The sequence below is a fragment of the Capsicum annuum genome, chromosome 11, assembly GCF_002878395.1.
Source record: "Capsicum annuum cultivar UCD-10X-F1 chromosome 11, UCD10Xv1.1, whole genome shotgun sequence".
NCBI classification, from domain to species: Eukaryota; Viridiplantae; Streptophyta; class Magnoliopsida; order Solanales; family Solanaceae; genus Capsicum; species Capsicum annuum.
In genome coordinates this window covers 106,247,031-106,270,026 of record NC_061121.1, presented here as the reverse complement: position 1 = coordinate 106,270,026, position 22,996 = coordinate 106,247,031, and the positions used below count along the sequence as shown (strand labels likewise).

The 22,996-nt window shown below is 36.0% G+C and overlaps 2 non-coding genes across 2 annotated transcripts; both read right to left on the bottom strand.

Annotated features, from left to right (window-relative positions):
• Positions 1 to 3,698: 3,698 nt before the first annotated feature.
• On the bottom strand, positions 3,699 to 3,805 carry LOC124889042. The gene has a single exon (XR_007047660.1). It is a non-coding gene; the product is annotated as a small nucleolar RNA R71 (small nucleolar RNA).
• A 17,079-nt stretch (positions 3,806 to 20,884) lies between these two features.
• Positions 20,885 to 20,991, bottom strand: LOC124889094. The gene has a single exon (XR_007047711.1). It is a non-coding gene; the product is annotated as a small nucleolar RNA R71 (small nucleolar RNA).
• Positions 20,992 to 22,996: the final 2,005 nt, after the last annotated feature.

Here is a 22,996-nt window from a genome sequence, read left to right as displayed (position 1 = left end):
CAATTGGATCAATCCAAGGGTCAAAGCAATGAGTTAGAGATCAAAGTGAAATTAACCTATGCTTAGCTCGCGTTTTTCATTCACCATCTTGGATGTTATGTTGCTTTGAGCTCTAAATTGTTGTTTTTGGTTCTTTAGAATTCTTTTTGAATGGATTATGATGATATATGAAGGATATAAAAGCTTCAAATCAAGTGTAAACAACTCAAAAACTCTTGAAATGGCTCAACGAAAGCACAATACAAAAATTGACGCAATTTGGACCCCTGAAATGTATCGGGGTCGTGTGGGCTGTAGGAGTGTCCAATGGACACGTGAAAAACGAAAATGGATTCAAAATAGTCTCAAATTTTTTACCCACTGGCGCTTGTTGCTTTTTTTGGAGTTTAAGGAGGCGCCGCGATGCAGTGAAATCGCGGTGAGATTCTGGAAATTGACAATTGTCGATTGGCTTGTCACCGCAACGTGGTGGCCATCAAAAGCGGAAAAAAGTGTCTTGATGAAAAATTGTTACGTGGAAATACAATCCCAGTGGATTTATGACTCTTCTACTATAAATATATCATGTTAAATCACGTTTTAACCATCTTGGGACATCTTAGAACACCTGAGATCGACTTGGACATCATTGGAGGCTACCATAACTTCTTTTTAGGTTTTATCATTCTTTAATTTAGTTTTTTGTATGGTTTGTATCATCACTCCAAGGTATTGGATGATGAATATTTCCATTCAAGGCTAAACTCCCTTTTCATGGTTAAGGCCAAGATCATGAATACTTTCGTTTTGAATTAATTTTATTTAATTTGCTTATTATCATTGGTTATTTGTTTATTGTTAATTTAAATATTTTAAGGATTAGCTACCCCTATAATACATCAATTGTCAACGTTTTGATCTCGGGAGAGGTAATAAGGTGATAAAACATGGGAATAAACAAAGTATGATTTTTATTCTTTTATTAAATAAAGAATTTGAATTAGCATCTAGGACAGGGATGTACTTAGATGCCTTACTTGATTCAATGTAAGATGATAGTTTTAAAAAACTTAATTGGATTATTACATTCCCGCTCAAAGATGTACTTGTAATGTTCATATTAGGTAAATGATTAGAGGTCAGGAGACCATGATCATGCAATCAACCCTATGAATCAACAACAAAGATAAGCGGACTAATAAATGAAGTTCAATAGCATAGTATGATTGTTCTTAAGCTTTAACCCTGGGATTCTATCCATTGATTGTCCTAAGTCATTGTTTTTCTACATTAGTTTAGTTTACTTTTAATTTACAATTCTAAAACTCTATTGTTTACTTTTTCTCAATTGTTAAACTAGAATTTGATAGTCGGCGAACACAAGTCCTTGAGAGATCAATACTTGGGCTTTCTTGAAGCCACTTTACTACTTGATAAGACCACGTACACTTGCGTGTGCGCTGTCAACTATGTTATACTTTTTAGGAGGTGTAATTTGGGCGACATCATGCTACACCAAGGGCGTGGAACACCCTTATCATGGCAATGAGCTGGTTTGGCAAGCCCTTAAATTTTCAAGCCATTGGTTTTCACGTCAGGGTATGCCATTCCTTCATGGCACACTCATCTTGGGTGTATTTATGTGTCCAAGCACCAATATTCACCCATAGTAGGACTTGCACTAGGAGCAAAAATGATTTATTCTTATTGTGTTTGAGGTGTAATTGTATGAGTTAACTAATGGATGTGTTTAGTGATGCAAGGTGGATTTTTATGTCAAATTGGACGCAATGGACTGCATGATAGGAAAATGTGATGATTGATGTTGTCGAATTGATTATATTGATTCAAGAAGACACTTTCAATGAGCTTGGAAAGAATGCATAGAAGGTTGAAGTAAGTAGAGAAGCAACTGGCTAAGGAGGATTTTGCCTTAGTGAATTTTCAGATTAGAGAGCAATTCCAGTAAGGGTCCGCATTTTATACACGGTGTGCACCTCTTCCCTGAGCTAACCAACGCAATGCATATCTTTCCCCACCAGACAAAATGATGCTATGTGGAGTATTACCCATTGGACAGACCCAAGCGGTCAGAGGTGGTTCTCCAATAGGCTAAATTCGTCTTATAATAAAAGGGACCCAAAAACATAATTGAGACTACTTTGGAAACGTATAGTAGAGAAAAAAACACTTTCAATACTTCTTTTAGAGTTCTTTGAACTTCATTTTTTGAAGATTACTTTGTAGTATGTTTAATTATTGGTTTTTAATGTTGAATTCAAACATGAGTGGCAAAAAATCCTTGTTCTGGGGTTGAGGCCAAAAACATGATTGCACTTTGATATTCTTTATCATAGTTTAATGTTGAATTGTTGCTTGGGTTGCTCTTAATATCTTGTGCCTAATATTTTGATATTTGGCCACCATTAGAATAAACCTATATTCCTATATGAACTTGGGAGGAAAATCAAAGGATAGAATGAAGAGATTAAGGAGCAAAATTCTCATTTTTTTAAAAATAAGGGATCTGAATTAGCATCTAGGATAGGTATATACCTAGAAGCCTTGTTTGGATCATGTGCAGGAAGATAACTTTATTCATCTAAATAGATTATTTCATCTCTATTGAATGATGTAGTTGTAATGTCCACTTAGGTTGAAGATTAAAGGTTAGGAGACCATGATCATACTATTAACTCTGTAGACCAATAACCTAATGATCAACTAAACTTAATGGGAAAAAAGATATGCATGATTTTTAAAGGTGTCTCAACCTAGGAATTCTCACTATTATTGGTTACAGCTCTGCTTACGTTGCTATTGTTACATTCTGTATTGCTTCATTAATGTTATTTTTTCTTGACACTTCACAATCAACTTGACACTTTAAAACACTTATTACATTCTTGTCGAAAACTAATGTTGATTGAAGTACTAGTTACATAGTCCTCGTGCATATGATATCTGACTATATTAGTCACTATATTACTTGTACGATCGTGTGCACTTGCGTATACTTTAGATTGCAACAATTTTTTGGTGCCTTGTTGGGGACAATTATAATTTGTAATTTTCTAATTTTTTTGCTTTTTATATTAAGTTTAAGTATTAATGACTTGATCTTGGCTGGCTGACTTTTGCAGGTAATTGAAACAATAAGCTATCAAGGAAGAGAGAATTGGTTGAGCCATATTTAGAATCAAAGCAAATATTTCATCAGAGGCAGAGGAAACCAGCTGTTTAACACCTAATTCAACACTTTGAAATGCTAGAATAATGAGATCCTAATCTCATTGATCCTAATGCTACAAGTGGTCCAGCTCCTACTACTCTAGTTGCTCCTACTCAAGCAGTAGCTAGGCCCGTTCATGAAATGGCAATCCTACTTATGAATTATTCTAGTAATTTCATCCACAAGCCAAAGGCAAGTGGTCAGCTTGAATTAAAGCAGAATATGGTACAACTGTTGCATTCGAATGGGCTATTCACAGGGTTCTCACATAATGATCCACAACAATACATAAAGACTTTCTTAGAGATCAGTGATACCTATATTCCTATGGGGCGTCTACTGATTATGTCAGACTGAAGCACTTACCATTTTCATTAATTGGGGAAGCAAAGAGGTGGTTATATAATGAACCATTGAACTCCATCACTTTTTAGGATGATCTGGCTTAGAAGTTTCTTATTCAATTGTTTCCACCTGGGAAAAAACACGGTTAAGAAGCGAGATTATGAATTTCAGGCAGAAAGAAGGAGAAAATCTTTACTAAGATTGGGAAATATTTAAGGGTATGCTCAAAAATTGCCCTCACCATCATCAGTCTAATGATGTTCTTATTCATACTTTCATAGAGGGTTTGGAGCCAAATACCAAGATTTTCTTGGATTCAACAACTGGTGGGCAAGATTTTGAGAAAACTTATGCTGAATTATATACACTATTGATTGGATCTTATAAGGGAATCTTGAGTGGCATAATGACTCAAGGAGTGCTCCTAATAAAGTTGCAGCTGTGTTGGAGGTAGATAAGTTCATTTCTTTATCAGCTCAACTTACTACAATACAAAATCATAAAACTAATCAGTCCAGCAGCATGAAGTTGGGAGTTACACAATCGACAATAATAGCTATTGCAGTTCAACAGGTGAATGCATGGTGTGAGGTATGCGGGAGTAGTGAGCATGCAGTGGATGCTTGTGCGGTGAATCCAAATTCTGTCAATTATGTGAGGAATGCTAATCGTCAAGGGCAACAAAACTATGGTAACACTTATTATCTGAGTTGGAGGAACCATCCCAATTTCTCATGGGGTGGAAATTAGGTATAGAACAACAATCAGTACAAGGGGCTAAAAACAAGTTAAGAATTATCAGGCCACAAGTCAAACGAGCAATATAGAAGAACTGTTAAAAAAAGTTATAGCTGCTCAAGCGCAGTTAGTAGAAAATATGAAGAACCAATAGATGATTACAAAGAATTTAGAGATGTAAATTGGTCAGATTGTAGGAGCACCAAACACTAGACCTTAGGGAGGTCTACCTAGTGATACTGAGGCGAATCCAAAACAAGTGAATCCAGTCACTACTAGGAGCATTTTGTAGCTAAAGAAGCAGGAACATAAGCATATAAGTACCGTAGCTACTGCTGATGGTAATAAAAAGAATGAGGAGGAAGTGGTTGAAGAAAAAGTAGGAAGTAATGAAATCGGAGTAGAGAAGAAAACTCTACCTCCACCTTTCCTCCAAAGGCTTCAGAAGCACCAAGAGAAAACTAGTTATAAGAAATTTTTATAGCTTTTAAAGCAGGTTCATATAAATCTCCCTCTTGTTAATATTTTACAGAGTGTTGTGATGTATGCAAAGTATGTGAAAGACATAGTAGAAAACAAGAACCATTTGATAGAATATGCTACAATATCACTTATTGAGGAGTGCACTTCCAAGATTTAGAATAAATTACCCATAAAGCTAAAAGATCCAGGTAGTTTCACTTTACAAATCAGCATTGGATAGGCCATCAGTGCTCGGGGGTTACGTGATTTAGGGGAGAGAATTAATCTCATGCCCACATCTTGTTTCAGGAAGATGGGAATTGGGAGTCCCAAACCCACAACCATTATTTTACAGTTAGCTGATAGGTCCTTTGCTAGGCCTGGCGAGATCATTGAAGATGTATTAGTACAATTAGGATCACTTATCTTTCTAGTGGATTTTATCGTTCTTAATTTTAAAGTTAATCTGGCCATTCCATTTATTTTGGGACACCCATTTTTAGCAATAGAGAAGTCACTTGTTAATGTACCTATAGGAAAAATGACCATGAGAGCTTATGAAAAATTAGAGGTTTTTGTTGTATACAAGGAAATAAAGTTGCGTACTATGTATGAGGAAATATTTGCTATTACAATTGTAGACATTGTATCCGAGTTTTACTTGTTGTTATCAAAGATCCACAAGAGCGAGTTATGATGGGACATGATCTCTATGGTGATGTAGAGGCACTGGACATGGCACAAGTTAAGTATTTGGCAGTGATTGACACTAGAATGATTCCTTTTGAGCCATTGAACAGATCGATTGGCCCATCTCACAAGGCATCTGTTGATGAAGCACAAAAATTAGCGCTCAAGGCTCTTCCTCTTCATTTAAAATATGTTTTACTTGATGATGATAATACTTTGCCTGTGATTTTTTCTACAAGTTTGTCTAACGTGCAGGTGAGAAAAGCATTGGTATATTTGAAAAGAAGGAAAAAGGCAATAGAATGGTAGATGCCGGACATCACAAGAATTAATCTAGCTTTCTGTATGCACAATATATATATATGGAAGAGGGCTACAAAGCAAGTTTGCAACAACAAAGAATATTGAATTCGGTGATGAAGGAAGTGGTATATAAAGAAGTCATTAAGTGGCTTGATACTGGGATTTTCTACCCCATATTTGACAACAAATGGGTCAACCCTGTACACTGCATCCCCAAAAAAGGTGGGATGGCTATGGTGACCGACAAAGCTAATGAGATGATTCCCACTCTCATGGTGACTGGTTGGAGCATCTGCATTAATTATCAGGAGCTGAATGAAGCCACCAGGAAGGATCATGATCGTATTCCATACATTGATAAAATGCCGGATAGGTTGGCAGGGCAAGAATACTATTGATTTTTGGATGGATACTTAGGGTATGATTAGATCTCAATTGTGCTAGAAGATCAAGAAGAGACCACCTTTATATGTCTATACGACATATATGCATTCAGACGTATTCCTTTTGGCCTTTCCAATGCACCCACAAAGTTCCAGGGATGCAGGATGACAATTTTCTATGATATGGTGTAAGAATTTGTTGAGGTATTTATGGATGATTTCTCTATTTATGATAACTAATTTGATGTGTGCTTGCAGAATTCAGATTGAGTATTAGCTCATTGTGAGGAGACAAACCTTGTACTAAATTCGGAAAAATGCCACTTCTTAGACAAGGAAGGAATAGTCCTTGGTCATATGGTATCATATAGAGGACTTAAAATATATAGAGCCAAAGTTGAAGTCATTGAAAAGCTACCGTACCCTGTGATAGTAAAGGGAGTGAGAAGTTTTCTTGGGCATGTAGGATTTTACAAGCAGTTTATCAAAGAATTTTTGAAGATCGCAAGTCCTATATGGAAATTTTTGGAAAGAGAAGCTATGTTTGACTTTTTGGATGAGTGTCAGAAAGCTTTTGAGGGCCTAAAGAAAAGACTGACGGATGCACCCATATTGATTTCTCCTGACTGGGCATCGCCATTTGAGTTGATATGTGATGCCAGTGATGTAGCTATTGGAGAAGTGTTGGGGCAGCAAAAAGATAAGGTATTTAAATCTATTTAATGCAAGTACAATCTTAAATGATGCCTAGGTGAATTACACAGTCACAAAAAAAGAAATGCTAGCGCTTGTATATGCGTTTGACAAATTCAAATTATAGTTGGTGGGCACCAAAGGAATTGTTCACACAGACCATGCTGCTACCAGGTATTTGTTCAACAAAAAAGATGCAAAGCCATAGTTAATCAGGTGGATTCTATTTCTCCAAGAATTTGATCTAGAAGTGCGCGATAGAAAAGGAGCTGAAAATTAAGTGAAAGGTTATATATTGAGGTAAGAGAATCATGATCACATTGTTGATGATACACTTTGCATCTGGGAAGAGTTTCTAGATGAGAAATTATTGGTACTCTATGTGTGTGAGACCCTTTTGTGTGCAGACTGTGAATTAATAGTAAGTAATCTTTACAATCTAGAAGCTACCAGTCAACAGAGAAAGAAGCTATTACATGACTCTATTGCATACATATGGGATGAGTCCTATCTCTTCAAATAGGGTGCTGATGGGATTAAGCACAGATGTGTTTCCAAAGCTGAATCTAAATAAGTTCTAAAAATGTGTCATATCCTTATGGGCAGCTAGAAAGGTACTACATTCAGGTTTCTTTAGGCTAATATTGTTCAAAGATGCGGTTTCCTTTGTAAGGTGGTGCGATCAATATCAGAGAGTAGTCTCAATATCCAGTCACTATGAGATGCCCTTGAATAATATTCTTGATGTTGAGATATTTGATGTTTGGGGGATAGACTTTATGGGGCTACTTCCACTATCTTTTGGCAATTTGTATATCCTAGTGGTAGTTGATTACATATCTAAGTGGGTAGAAGTTGTTTCCCTACCCACGAATGATGTGAGCATTATGATGAAGTTTGCGAATAAACATATCTTCTCTTATTTTGGCATACCCAGAGCTATTATCATTGATGGAGGTATGCATTTTATGAACACTTGGTTAGAAATTTTTTTAGCTAAATATGGTGTTAGGTACAAGGTGGTCACAATGTATCACCCACAAACAAGTGGCCAAGTAGAGTCATCTAATCATGAGATCAAACAAATATTATAAAAGATAGTAAATGGTCAGCGTAAGGATTGGTCAGAGAAGTTGAATGATGCACTATAGGAGTATAGGTCAGCCTATAAAATGCCCATTGATACCTCTCCTTATCGCTTGGTGTATGGTAAAGTTTGCCTCTTGTTTGTGGAGCTTCCACATCAAGATTATTGGGCAGTGAAAATATTGAATCTCGATATGAAGGCTATTGGAGAGAAGAGATTGCTCAAACTGAATAAACTTGAGGAGTTTCGCTCACATGCTTATGAGAATGCAAAATTGTACAAAGAGAAAACTAATAAATGGCATGATAAACATATTCTAAATTGAGCTTTTGAGCCTGGACAACTTGTTTTGCTATTCAATTTAAGATTGAAGTTGTTCCCAGGTAAGATGAAGTCTAATTGGTTTGGGCTATTTAAAGTGGTGAGAATGACATGACATGGAGCTGTTGAGATGTGGAACAAGGAGAAGACTAAATAATTCATGGTGAACGGATAGATAGTGAAGCATTATTTGATGGATAATAGGGATTAACACAATTATCCATCACCTTTGTAGATGAATGAAGTGAGTCATGTCGTGCCATGATATTAACTAAGGCACTGTGTGGGAGGAAACCCATGAATGTAATGTAATGGTGTAGTTTATTTCTTAGTTATTAAAAAAAAAAGAAATAAAAAACTATAATAGAAAATAAATAAAAAAAGAAGTGTCATGCCACGACCAAAACTAAGGTGCTGAATAAGAGATAACCCACTTTTTCTTATGTTAGTTATTGTTTTTGTTTAGTGTGTAGGAATGAGAAACTTGAAGGTATGAGGGAGAATTAAAAGTGAGTGAAACTATGTCAAGGGAAGTTTACGGGTAAGTAAATTCCGCGCTGCTGAAAGGCACAGGGTGAAAAAGAAAAAGACGAATGAAATATTCCTCCCAAATGCTAAAATTTGTCGTAAAAGAGTGGAATTGGAGTAGCTACATGAAAATTGGCTGTGATGCAGAGCTTTCTCTCATGAATTAACTAATGAGGAGCAAAGCACTCCCCCATGAACTAACCAATGCGGAGTGGATCTCTCTTCCATGCACTAGGCCCGTGATGCATGGCTAACTTGTCCCTTCACTCCTTAAATCCTTTAAATACTCCCTTATGTTCACAATTCCCATCTCACATAGGAACCCTAGCGCATCATCCCCTATTCCCAAACTAAATTCTCTCTTTTATTTTATGGTATTCTCTATCAAACAACAAAAAGCCTTTCACTCATTTTCATTAAGAAAATTAAGGTATGTTCTCATATATTTATTCCTTTAACTCATGTGTGTGCAAGAAGTGAATTGATTTTCTAGGTATAATTGAAGTACCAAATTATTTTTCTTGATCCTAAGTAAGATAAGTGAGTTCATAAAGAATGCTCATAATTTCAAATAATTTTATGATGCTACCTGAGTTTTGCCTATTATATTTTTGTGGAAATAAATTGATTTCATGGATTGTTATCAGAATATACCAAATATGGGTAGCACAAATGTTTGAGAAATATGTAGTCAAGGATGAGTTGGATGGTGACACTTAATTTAGTATGTAGGGTGTACGTTATTGGCAAGGAAAGTCTAATTACCTTGAGTTTTATATGTTACACTACCATGATAGCAACTAAGTATGGGGTGGATTGCAAATCTCACACCCACTTAGTGATCGCTACAACAACCTGATATGTGTGCCATTGATGTGAGTTTGTGCTTGAAATTATGAATGAACTTGTGTAAAAGTGTTAGATGGGGTCTATGATTGAGTACATGTTGGTGCGGTTATATTAACACAATGAAATTGGTACACCTAAAGTTTTTTTATAAAGTGAGTTGGATTATCAATACCATAATATTGAATAATGGATTGAATCAAATATTGCATAGTAAATGCGGAGTTGTGCTTATGAAAAATGTATATTGAATAGGGGAAGTCTGAGTACCCTAGTTCTCATACTTACACAACTGTGCTAGCAACTAAGTGTGGGGTGGTTTCAACACCTTTTCACTCTTAGTGTTTGCTAGTTCAACCAAGGTCTATTGTTTGATATGTTTTCTGAATACAGTGATTAACATGTGATATGTCTAATCAGCAACAAAAAGGTAAGACTTTGGATGAACCCTCTGACCCAGCACACAAAAGAAATAGGCAACCTGATCGTGTGCCCTAACCTCCGGCTATTTCACATAGGCAATCTAGGAGGTTCAACACTATATGGGTTGTGGAGGTTGGAAAAAAGTGGTATGCAAGGAACAATAAGTACTAAGTATTCTGCGGATCACTTTATTGATCGTGTCAGCCTGTTGAGAGAGTTCCCCAGCATGGTGCGCCACATAGAGGAGCTGTACATGAATTTCTTGTTTAAGCAGCCTAGTGAATACTTGAGCCTTGTTAGTAAGTTTTATACAAATTGTGACCCATGGGAGAGGGACTCAGAAGTCAAGATACGGGGCCAGGTGGTCACTTTCACTGCTCACTCTTTGAATCTCCTTCTAAGTATCCCTGAGGTGGATGCTGAGCCTCTGAAGTCTATGAACATCAAGCCACCCTATGCAGACATTCGATATCTATTATGCAAGAACTACTCCATAGCCAGGTGGATACATCATAAGGAGAGCAACATTAACCTTTTCTTTCCCTACAGTTAGATGAATAGGGAGGCCCGTCTGTGGGCTAACATTATCTATTCTTATCTCATACATAGGAAACACCTGATTGAGGTGAAACATTATAGAATATTTCTTATTTATGCCTTAATGCATGATGATATTGATATAAATGTAGATGCTGTCATCTTTTTAGCCATGAGGAAAGCAAGGTTTAATGTTGGGCACCAATATGGTTTAGTTAAATTACACGGTTTCTGTTAGAATAGGGTGTAGAGAAGGAAGACATTAATTATAAGCCGACAGTGAACACTCCTCCGATAGATGTATCCCATACTAAGGGGAACACTGGGGTTATGTTCTAATTTTGACTATGCCCGAGCATCAGGCTTGGAATGATGAGATCACAACCCAGATGTATGCACCATAGATGCTTCAATTGAGGATAGGGGGATGCCCAGCAATATCACAGGAGATTAGAGCTATTGAGCTTGACTATCATCTTAGTCTTTATGCCAGGACCATGTTGTATTGGCCTGGCTTTATAGAGCTGGTAGATGATAGTGTGCCCACTGAAGAAGAGTGTTGGCTATATGATTTAGATAAAGAGTCAGAAAAAGAGGAGGATGTTTATAATTCAGACTTGGGGGCGGATTCTTATGGTCTAGATTCTGGCAATGACATGGACAAGATATGATCAGGGAGTTGCTCCCCACCTCATACTTGGCTTACTTTGCGAGCAGTGGGACAGTGCTTTATTTTAAGTATGGGGTGGTGGAATCTCATTCCTTGTACTCTTATTGATTATTTTTGTTGGATATTTTTATTTTTATTTTTGTGTGTGGGATTAATTTACTCTAGCTATTTGGAACTATATGGTCTATAATAGTTAGTACTGATGGAATTGGCTTAATAGTAGTTTGCTTTTCAATTGTGTTGCTTAGTAGTACTTGTGTTTTAAAATTAGGAGTAAATTTTTGTTTTTTCCCTCAAGAAAATTCATAATAAGTAGTCATAGTTAGGTGCCCTCCCCTATAATGGATGGATGACGACCGTCTTAAGGGGAGTTAGTTGTAGAAATTTGAGAAATGATAAGAACCAAATCATAACATTAAGGAGGAATGCTTTGTGTTGGGCCATGTGGTAGATTAACTTGAAACAGACTTGTTTTGAAATAGAATCATGTCATGAATTAAAAAAAAGGAAGCCAGTTTTAGAAACTTAATCTGAATGGGTGCAATTATCAGTTTGTTGGCTTAAATTTGAATTTGACAAGTGCGAGATCAGAAAACAATAGGGATCCAACTTGAATCTAATATGCACCAAGAGTGAGAGAGGTGTTTAGTTATTCTACAAACATAGTGATGACTAAAAATTGCCCGATGTGTTTACGAAGCAAAATAAAGGATGTTGGGTTTAGGAAATGATGTAGGCATTTTTGTTGATAGCTGAATTGTTAGACCTTGTTTACCTACCATTTTGCATATTCCTTGTTATCCCCATTGAGCCTATAGCCTAATTTCTTTGGCATCCTTATAAGTAGCCTATTCTTCTTTTGTTCTTTAACTGTAATTTGATCCAAAATCTCTAAAGCTCTTTAGTTGAAATTATTAGAGAAAGGAGTAGAAATTTGAATAAGGATTATGGTAAAATAGAAGCCTTTAAGAGATTTCTATTGAGATAGGAAGTTGATATCTGTGGTGGTTAAGAGTGTGAAATAAAGAAAATAAAAAGAAGAAAAAAATATTGAAAGGAAGAAAAATAAGGTGAATAGATGAACCTCCTACCATAGTGTGTACTAAGTTTAAAAAAGATAGGGCTAAAGTATGAAAAGAAGGAAAGGCTGTGAGGAAAGAATTTGGTTGTTAACCTGATGATTTATATGTTTATGTGATGTACTAAAGCGCTTAGCGATATTAGCAACTATTTAGCCAAATAGTTCCTACCCCTCCCCTAACTTACATTACAACCTTTAAAGACCTAGTTGATCCTTCAACCCAACATTTGACAATTAGTGAAGTAGTACACTAAGGACAAGCTTATGCATCACTGTCTATCGTGTATGAATTCTTTGTTGAGAGTATCCGATTTATTTTTGATATTCCTATTCTTTCATATATTGTAAGATTGTGAGTGAATGTGGGAATCTTTCTTATTGTAAGGGTGCATGTGGATGCTAGTCAGATGACTTATGATGTTCTCGATTAAGTAACTTGATTGAGTTATCCAACAAATCAGAAGTTCACTTTTGAGGTAAGGATGTTTCAAAAGAGTGATCCCATGTTTCTAGAAGTGAATTGACATGTTTTAAGCTAAGAGTCTTTGCTTTGTTTAAGAATACCCAACACAAGTATTTTGCCTTGGTTGTGATGTTCAGCTTAGAGGAATAAAGTGTTGCTTGAAGTTGTTTGAGGACGATTAAGGTTCTAAGTGTGGGGTGGTGATTTTGGGTGTACTTATATGTCCAAGCACCAATATTCACCCATAATATAACTTGTTCTATTATAAAAAATGAGTTATTCTTATTGTGTTTGAGGTGTAATTGTATGAGTTAACTAATGGACCTGTGTAGTGATGCAGGGTGGATTTTTATATAATGGAATGTATGACAGGAAATAGTGGTGATTGATGATGTGGAATTGATTATATAGATTCGAGAAGACACTTTCAATGAGTTCGGAAAGCATGCATGGAAGGATGAAGCAAGTAGAGAAACAACTAGCAAAGGAGGATTTTTCCTTAGTGAACTTTCAAATTAGAGAGCAATTCCAGTAAGGTTCCAGATTTTACACGAGGCATGCACCTCTCTCCTCTGAGCTAACCAACACAACGTGCATCTCTCCCCACTAGACAGAACTATGCAGCGTAGAGTATTCTCCATTATACAGAACCACGTAGCGTGAAAGTGGTTCTCCAATAGGATAAATTCATCCTACTATAAAAGGGACCCTAAAATAGAATTCAGACTACTTTGGAAATGCACAGTAGAGGCAAAAACACTTTCAATACTTCTCTTAGGGTTTTTTGAACTTCATTATTTGAAGATTACTTTATGGCGTGTTTGACTATTCATTTTTGTTGTTGAATTCAAACATGAGTGGCTAAACACCCTGGTTCTAGGGTTGAGGACAAAGCCATGATTGGCCTTTGATATTCTTTATCGTAGTTTGCTATTGAATTGTCGTTTGGGTTGTTCTTAATATCTTGTGCTTACTATTTTGATGATTGGCCACCATTGGAATAAGCCTATATTCATATGTGAACTCGGGAGAAGAATCATGGGATATAACAAAGAGATTAAGGATCAAGGTTCTCATTGTTTTATAAAATAAGGGATCTGAATTAGCATCTAGGATAGGGATATACCTAGAAGCCTTGTTTGGTTCATGTGCAGGAAGATAGCTTTATGAATCTAAATGGATTATTGCATCCCCTCTCAACTATGTAGTTGCAATGTCCAGTTAGGTATAAGATTAGAGGTCCGAAGACTATGATCATACTATAAACCATGCAAACCAATAACCCAATAATCGACTAAACTACATAGGAATAGAGATATGTATGATTATTAAAAGTGTCTCAACCACAGATTCTCACTATTATTGGTTACAAATCTTCTTATATTACTATTGCCACATTCTGTAGTGCTTTATTAATTTTTTTTATTTGAAACTTCACAATTAACTTGATACTTTACAAAACTTAATACATTTTTGTCGAAAACTAAAGTTGGTTGAATTTCTAGTTACATAGTCCTCGTGGGTACGATATCTGACTACATTAGTCACTATATTACTTGTATGATCGTGTGCACTTACATGTGTGTTAGACCGCAACACATACCCTAATTGTTGACCCGTACTATTTTTGGGATCCCAATTATCCCAAAATATGTTCTAAATATTTCAAAAAAATTTCTAATGGTCCTGTTAACATTCCTTATCCTTTTTCAACTTAGAAATAACATTAGAACACGATTGAGCTATCCAAATAAAATCATTGAAATTTTGGGGTCTAACATTATCTCCCCGTTGGGACCATTTGTCCATGAATGAAGGTTGGGATGGGGAAAGAACTATCGTATGGATACGTTAGACTATGGCCCGAATCTTATCTTTCCTTAAATCTAAAATTATTCACCACAACTGAAATTTTACAATTGAAATGAGTTATTACTCTTAAACTTCCCATGGTAAGTCGATAAGAGTTAGGATAGCGGTGAGTAGAGTAGATTAGAAGGGATTTCTTACCTCAAGGTATCTCTGTACTAACAAAAAATAGGGGAGAATATCAACTCATTATGTTTTCCTTTGCATCACACGTTGCTCCCTCAACCTATTGATTTTTCCATAGTACTTTCACTGAAGCCATTTCCTTATTCCTTATCCTTTGAACTTATCGATCAATAATTTCAGCTAGGATATCCTCATAGGATAGACTATCTTTCAATCCAGTACTTTAGAGGGGCACTATTAAGGATGGGTCTTCACTGCATTTCTTTAGCATAGACATATGAAAAATTGGGTAAACAAAGACTTGTTCTGACTGAAGATCTTGCTCATGTGCGACATCCCAAACAAACTTTATGATTTTATAAGGAATAATATACCGGGGAATAAGATTTCTTTCTCTTGGAAACCTCATTACTCTCTTGATGGGTGAAACCTTTAGAAATCCCAATCACCAACTATAAACTTTAGCTCTCTCCTCCTAACACACATACAATTTTTGCTAACTTTGAGCACTTCTCAACCTTTCACGAGTCAACTGAACCTTCTCCATAGCTTAGAGAATAGAATTCGGCCTAACCAAGGCCGCTTCATCAACTAAAAACCAACCTATTAGTGATCTGCATCTTCACCCATATAAGGCCTTGAATGAATTCATCTGAATACTAGCATAGTAACATTTATTGTAAGAAAACTCAATCAAAGGTAGTTATTCATCCCAATTTCCCTTAAAATAAATCACACAAGCTCTCAACATGTCTTTCAAGGTTTGAATAGTAAGTTTGTTCTCGCCGTCTGTCTGTGGGTGGAAAAAAGTACTAAGCTTCACCTTTGCACCAAGGCCCTTCTATAATAATTTCCAAAATTGCAACGTAAACTGAGTACCTTGATCTGAAAAAATAGGCAAGGTAATCCCATGGAACCTTACTAACTCCAAAACATATAACATAGCATAATCTTATGCTCTATCTGAGGTTTTAACTAGAAAGTATTGGACTGATTTAGTCATTCGGTCCATGATTAGCCAAATCAAATCATGTTGACATCTTGTGCGAGGAAGTCCCATAATGAAATCCATATTAATGACCTCCCACTTCCAAGTAGGGATGCTAATATCCTGGAGGGTACCTCCTAGTCCTTGGTGCTTAACTTTCACTTACTGATAATTGAGATACCTAGCCAAAAACTCAGCTATGTCCATCTTCATACTATTCAACTAAAACACTTCTCGCAGATCGTGAGACATTTATGTGGCACTAGGGTGAATCAAATACTTAGAACTATGAGCTTCCTCTAAAATACTTTCTCTCAACCCATAAACATTTGGGATACATAACCGATCCTGATAACATAGAACACCATCTCTACTAAGGAGTAAACCTCAACCTTTGGTTAACGAACTACATCTATTAACTAGTTAAGTATATAATCATTACATTATTTCTCTTTCACTTTATGTACTAAAGATGAATCTAACCATTCTAAATGACTAATCCACCATCATTTGTGCCAATCAAACATACTCCTAATTGAGCTAGTCTACGTACCTCTTTGGATAACTCATTCTTCTTCTTTTCCACATGATCTACACTACCTATAGAAAATCTGTTTAAAGAACCAGCTACTATATTTTCCATACTTATATGGTAGAGCACATTATTATCACAGTACTTTAGTAATTCTAACTACCTTATCTAACCAATATTTAACTCCTTCTATGAGAACACGTACTAGAGACTTTTATGATCGGTAAACATCCACATGCCCACCATACAAATAATGTCTTCAAATTTTCAAAGCAAAAACCATAGTTTCTAACTCCAAGTTGTGAGCAGGTAATTCTTCTCATGATCCTTAAGTTGTCTGAAGGCATATGCTATTATCTTTCTATTCTACATCAAAACATAACCTAACCCAACTTTGGATGCATCACAGTATACCATAAACCCATCTGACAATGCTAAAATCAGTGTTGAAGCCAATTTATTCTTCAACTCTGAAAAGCTCTTCTTTAATTTGTCTAACCATTAAAATTTCACCTTTTTTTGTGTTAAATTGGTCAAGGGTGCTACTATTGAGGAAAATCCCTCAATAAATCTCTTATAGTAACTTGCTAAACCTAGAAAGCTCTTAATATCAGATGGAGTAATGGGCCTAGGCCAGCTTTTCATCGCATCTATCTTCTGAGGGTCTACAAGAATACCTTCACCCAAAATTACATTATACAAAAAGGCAACCGACTCCAACAAAAATTCACACTTACTGAACATTGCAAACAATTGGTGATCTTTGAGGGTCTGCAATACTATCCTCAAATAGTCTGCATATTCCTCCATACTTTGAGAATAGACAAGTATATCATGTATGAAGGTAATGATGAATATGTCTAGATACTATTTGAAGACCCTATTCATTAAGTCTATAAAAGTCGCAGGAGCATTTGTTAGACCGTAAGATATAACTCTAAACTCAAAGTGACTATGCCGCATTCTAACGGTAGTCTTTTGGGCTGTCACATTCCCTGACCTTCAACTAGTGATATTCCGACATGAGATCAGTTATCAAAAACCAATGAGCACCCTAAAGATGGTAAAATAAGTCATCAATTCTCTGGGTGTGCTACTTGTTCTTATTGTGACCCTATTTAGCTCTTTGTAATCTATATACACTCTTAGAGTACCATCCTTTTTGTGCACAGATAAGAATGGAGTACCCCACAGAGAAATACTAAGCTTGATGAACCCCTTATTTAAGAGGTCCTTAAGCTGCTTCTTCAACTTCTTAAGTTTTACTAGAGCCATATGGTAGGGAGGAATAGAGATGGGATGGGTATCTGGAAGGATATCAATCTCGAATTTTATTTCTCTATTGTGGGTACCCTGGGTAGATCCTCTAGAAAGAATTTAGGTAACTCTTTGACTACATGAACTAATTGAATAGTAGGGGTCTTAGACTTAGTATCTTTAACTTGAACCAAGTGATGGATACACTTATTTAAGATTAAATTTTTTTATTTAACATAAGAGATAAAAATAACCCTTAAGAGATACTGAACTACCCTCCCACTCGAGTACTGACTCATTAGGAAACTAAAACATCACCAATGTATGACAATCAACTAAGGCATAGCATGAATGGAGCTAATCCATACCAATGATGAATCAAAATCTATCATCTATAAAACTATTAAGTTTGTTAAGGTAATCCTATGGAGAGCTATAATAAGGTATTTTATGCATACTCATCTGCAGTAACTGACTCACCAGTGGGAGTGGAAATGGAAAAAGGTTCAGAAAGACTCTTAGAATTTACACCAAAGTTCACAACAATAAGTGGGGTTATAAAAGAAAGTTTTAGCCCTATATCTAATAATACATAAGCATCAAGGTGAAAGACATAAAATATACTAGTGACTATATCTGGGAAGATTTTTTATTCCTAGCTTGAAGGTATAGCATAAAATCGATTCTAATGCTGACCTCCACCGATATTGGATGATGCACCCTGCTATGGAGTTGGGTATCCTATTGAGATACTAAAATAATGGACTGAGCCTGAGGGTGACATCTCTACTTCTTTGCTTACCAAAAGGATATTCCTTGATCCCGGGGCATGTCTTACCACAACCATAATAACCATATTTACTTATCAAGAAATCACCTGAATAACTTCTACCACACTTCTTTCTGGTAGGGAACACAAATTCCCCAGTAATACTTCTTTGAGAGCTAGTGGCCGATAGCTCTACCCCATATTTCATGCTTGGTCCTGAGTGCAGGGTCGCTGATTGAGAATGGTGCTGGTGCAATGGATCTAAGATAGATAACAATTTCCCCAACTTAACTTATGATGACTATAATAAAACTATCCCAGGTCTGGCCCTATTAGTCTTCCTTTCTCTTTTCTTCAATTTCTCAACATCAATCAACTGAGCATAGGTCATTAATAAAGTTGTATCCATATTTATCTTGGGCATATTTATTATGTCCCAACACCAATATTTACCCATAATAGGACTTGTTCTATAAGCTAAAAGTTGTTATTCTTTTTTGTGTTTTAGTTATAATTGCATTAGTTAGCTAATGGACATGATTAATTGATACAGGGTTGCATCATGATGAAATTTCACATAATTGGATGAATTTATGGAAGATAATGAAGATTGAAGCTGTGAGAGTGATTTTTGGACATGAGGATACTTGTATTGAGCTAGGAGAGCGTGAATTTAAAGACGGGAACAAGGAAAAAAACAATAAGCTAGAAATCAAAAGAAAGAGTGATCTAGGCGGCATAGAAGCCATTCCTCATTTTGAGTTCCACTTTGGCCCAAGAATTTTTCTGCGCAACATGAATTTTAGTGAGGGTCCATAAAAGCCTCACGGTGTGGACCTTATTCTTTTGCACCCTCTATCACGGTGTAGACCCTATTCCTATGCAATGTCTGTTATGATGTGGAACTTACTCCCCGCTCTAAGATCCATGACATAGAGGTGGATAATAACTGGGTCAAATTTGTCCTACTATAAAAGGAACAATTCAACACAATGGATGATACTTTGCATACGTACAACAAAGGCTAAGAACACTAACGATACTTCTTTTAGGGTTCTTGGAACATTATTATTTTAACATTAATTTTTGGTAAGATTGATTATTTGTTTTTGATGTTGAATTCAAACATGAGTGGATAAACACCCTTGTTGTAGGGTTGAGGCCAAAAACATGATTATACTTTGCTATTTATAGAATAGTTTATTGTTGAATTATCGAATAGGTTATTCTTAATCTCTTATGCTTACTAATTTAATGATTGACCACCATTAAAATACACCATATTCCTTTGTGAATCTGAGGGGAGAATCATAGTTTAGATTAAAGAGCTTAAGGAACAAGTTTCTAATTCTTTTATATAATAAAGGATTTGAACTAGCGTCTAGGATAGAGATATACCTAGAACCCTTGTTTGGTTCACTTGTAGGATGACATCTTAATGTATCTAAATGGATTATTGCATCCTCGCTCAATGATGTAGATGTAATTTCCATTTTGGTAGAATATTAGAGGATTGAGAGACCATGATCATACTCTAAATCCTGTGAATCAACAACTCGATAATCAACAAAACTATGATAAAAAGAGAGATTTGTAAGATTGTTTTAAGTGTCTCAACCCTGGAATTCTCACTAGTATTATTTACAACCTTGCTTACATTGCTATTGTCACACGGTGTTATTTCTTTATTAATTAGATTATTACTTAAATCTTCAAAATCCTTGATTATTTAAAACAGTTAATACAATATTATCAAAACTAAAATAAGATGAACTGCCAGTTAAGTAGTCCTCGTGGATACAATATTTGACTTCTGAGTCACTATATTGCGTGTATGATTGCGTGCACTTGCATGTGTGATAAATTGAAATAAATTTTTTGGCACTATTTTTGAGGAAAAAATAATTAGCAATTTACTAAATTTTGGTTTTTGATAATAAGTTTAAATATTAACGACTTGATCTTAGAGGCTGACATTTGCAGGAATAGTGAAGTACCAGATTGGCAAGAGATAGGGAGTTGGTAGAGCCTTATTTGGAAGCTTAACATCCATTTCATCAGAGGCAACAAGCTTACTATCCAATTCATCAAGTTTAAGTAGAGGAGCAAAGAGATCTTAATCTTATAGATCCAATTGATCCACATACTGTACGTACTCCAGCTCCAGTGATTCCAGCTGCTCTTGCTTGAGCAGAAACCAGATCTTTTTGTGAAGTAGAAATCCCACTTACAAACTATGCTATTAATAGCATCTACAAGCCATATACGGGTTGTCGGTTTGAATTGAAGCGAAATATTGTATAGCTATTGTGTTCGAGTGGACAATTTGCAGTGTTCTTATATGAATACCCACAATAGTATATACAAAATTTCTTGGAAATCAGTGATACCTATATTTTGATTGGGGTATCTACTGATTATGTCAGACTGACTCTCTTACCCTTTTTGTCTAATTAGGAAAAAAAGAGGTGGTTAAACGTTGAACCACAAATCTCCATTACTTTCTGGCATAATCTGGATCAGGTATTCCTTATTTGATTCTTTTCATCTGGGATGATCGTATATCTGAGAAGCAAGATTTTGAGTTTCAGGCAGAAAAAAAGAGAAAATCTTTACCAAGCTTGGGATAGATTTAAGGGCATGGTTAGAAAGTGCCTACACTATAATCAGTCTAATAGTCTACGGGTTTATACTTTCATAGAGGGTCTTAAGCCAAATACTAAGATTCTCTTGGATTGAAACACCTTGGGGTTTGAGCCTTAAAAAATTTCTCAATATTTGGCTTCTGGACATCATACGACTTGGGGTACTTCTCATATGATATGGTATAGTTTGGATAGTCTTGTTCATATGATGGCCAATATGGATTGGATGATTTCTATCCAAGGTATGGTTGGAACATAAAATTCGTATGTTAGGCTACTAATAGTAAGGTGTAAATTATATGTTGCCCTAAGTCTAGGTGATTCTATTCTACCTTGGGTTTAATTTAATAGTACTAATGGTATAGTTGGGTCTGTTTTGGCTTAGGTGGTCGTATGTTGGACAATGTTGGGGTCCAAGGGGAGGCCTAGGGTATAAGATAAGGTACCACTCGTACCCTAGGATATGATTGGGGTGTGTGGTCTTACCATCTTGCAGGAATTTTAAGCATTTTAAGTTGGGGTAATCTGGAGATTTCCCTCTTAACCTATTATTACCCCATGACATAAAGCACCTTTTTGGGGCTTCATTAACCTATTTACAAATAATCAAGATTTCTTAAGTACTCTCAAACTCTCTCAAAGATCTTGGGTTAATAAAGGGTAGGGTTTCCTTCAAGGTGATCAATTTGGGACATATAAGGCTGATTTCTTTCTGTCATCTTTGTAATCTAAGGCATGTACTCCTTTCGCATTGTTAGTTCCAACTAAAGACATGTTTTATGAATTGTTTTCATGGCATAAATATTGTATGGATTTGGATTTTCAAATACATGTTGGGAGTTTTGGTTATAATGGTTGGTTATTGTTTTCCTATGTCTTTCACTTATGGTTTTCATATTATTATGGTGGTTTGAATATTTGGTTGCATGGAAATTGTTAATTGGTACATGGTTTTGGCTTTGGAAACACTATGCCCATAACTTATTAGATAAAATGTCTATGTGAATGTTTTTGGTTAAATTGTTGGACTTTCATTGAAATATGCATGGTATAACTTGGTAATGAAACCCTAAATGGTATAAATGATTTAAATGGTTTGGAATGGTTAAAATGTAAGGTCTTGGTGGTTATGGTTGGTCTAGTTAAAAGTCTTGTGGGGTACAAGGGGATCCTCCATGCAAACTTAATAACAAACATCTTTTGGGGTACATGGGATTCCCCCAAAACAACTTATTAATGTAATCTATGGGTACAAGGGAATCCCTTCTTCTTAAAAATAATGGATAAGGACGTTGCTTTCAAGCTATAGTCGGTACGATGATACCATTACTTAGAGCCTTGGTCAATAATGAATGGAATAGTTGTTTGGTTGTTTGGTAATGATTTTAATTGGGAAATATTTATGGGGTGTGATAGCTAACCCTGAAGGTGTGAGTCCAATAGACAGACACTGGAAACTCATGTTTCCCGATATAAGGATTGGTCAATGCGACCATATATGATACTTACGGGGTACACGGGAATCCTACAAGTATACTTATATATATGTATCATGTAAAGAGAAGGGTACTCAAGAATCCCCTACTCCTATGGTATCTCTAATTCATGTGGCTACACCGATCGAGGCCCGTTCAGGGGGTTACACTGAACCATATAGCCCATGGGTGGTTTTAGGATGATTAAGGTACATATACCCAAGTTAATGGTTTTAAAGGCATGCTAAGCCCGGTTCCCTTTACCAGCTTGGTTATATATATATATATGGTTGTGAATGCATATGGTGGTTTACTTGGTTTTAAAGATTGATATTATTTTATCCTTATCCATGCTAGCGTTCACCCGCTAACCCATCTTCGGGCGACTGTATCCCCACTCAATGCAGGAACCAGTCATTCTACTCCTTCTACTCAATGATCGAATTCAGGATCATCTCGAATGGATTGAGGTGGTGAGCTTTCATAATTTGGGAGGCTCTACTTCTTGTCATAGATGTCTTTACTTGGGTCATTTTATAGACTATGGTTTTGCT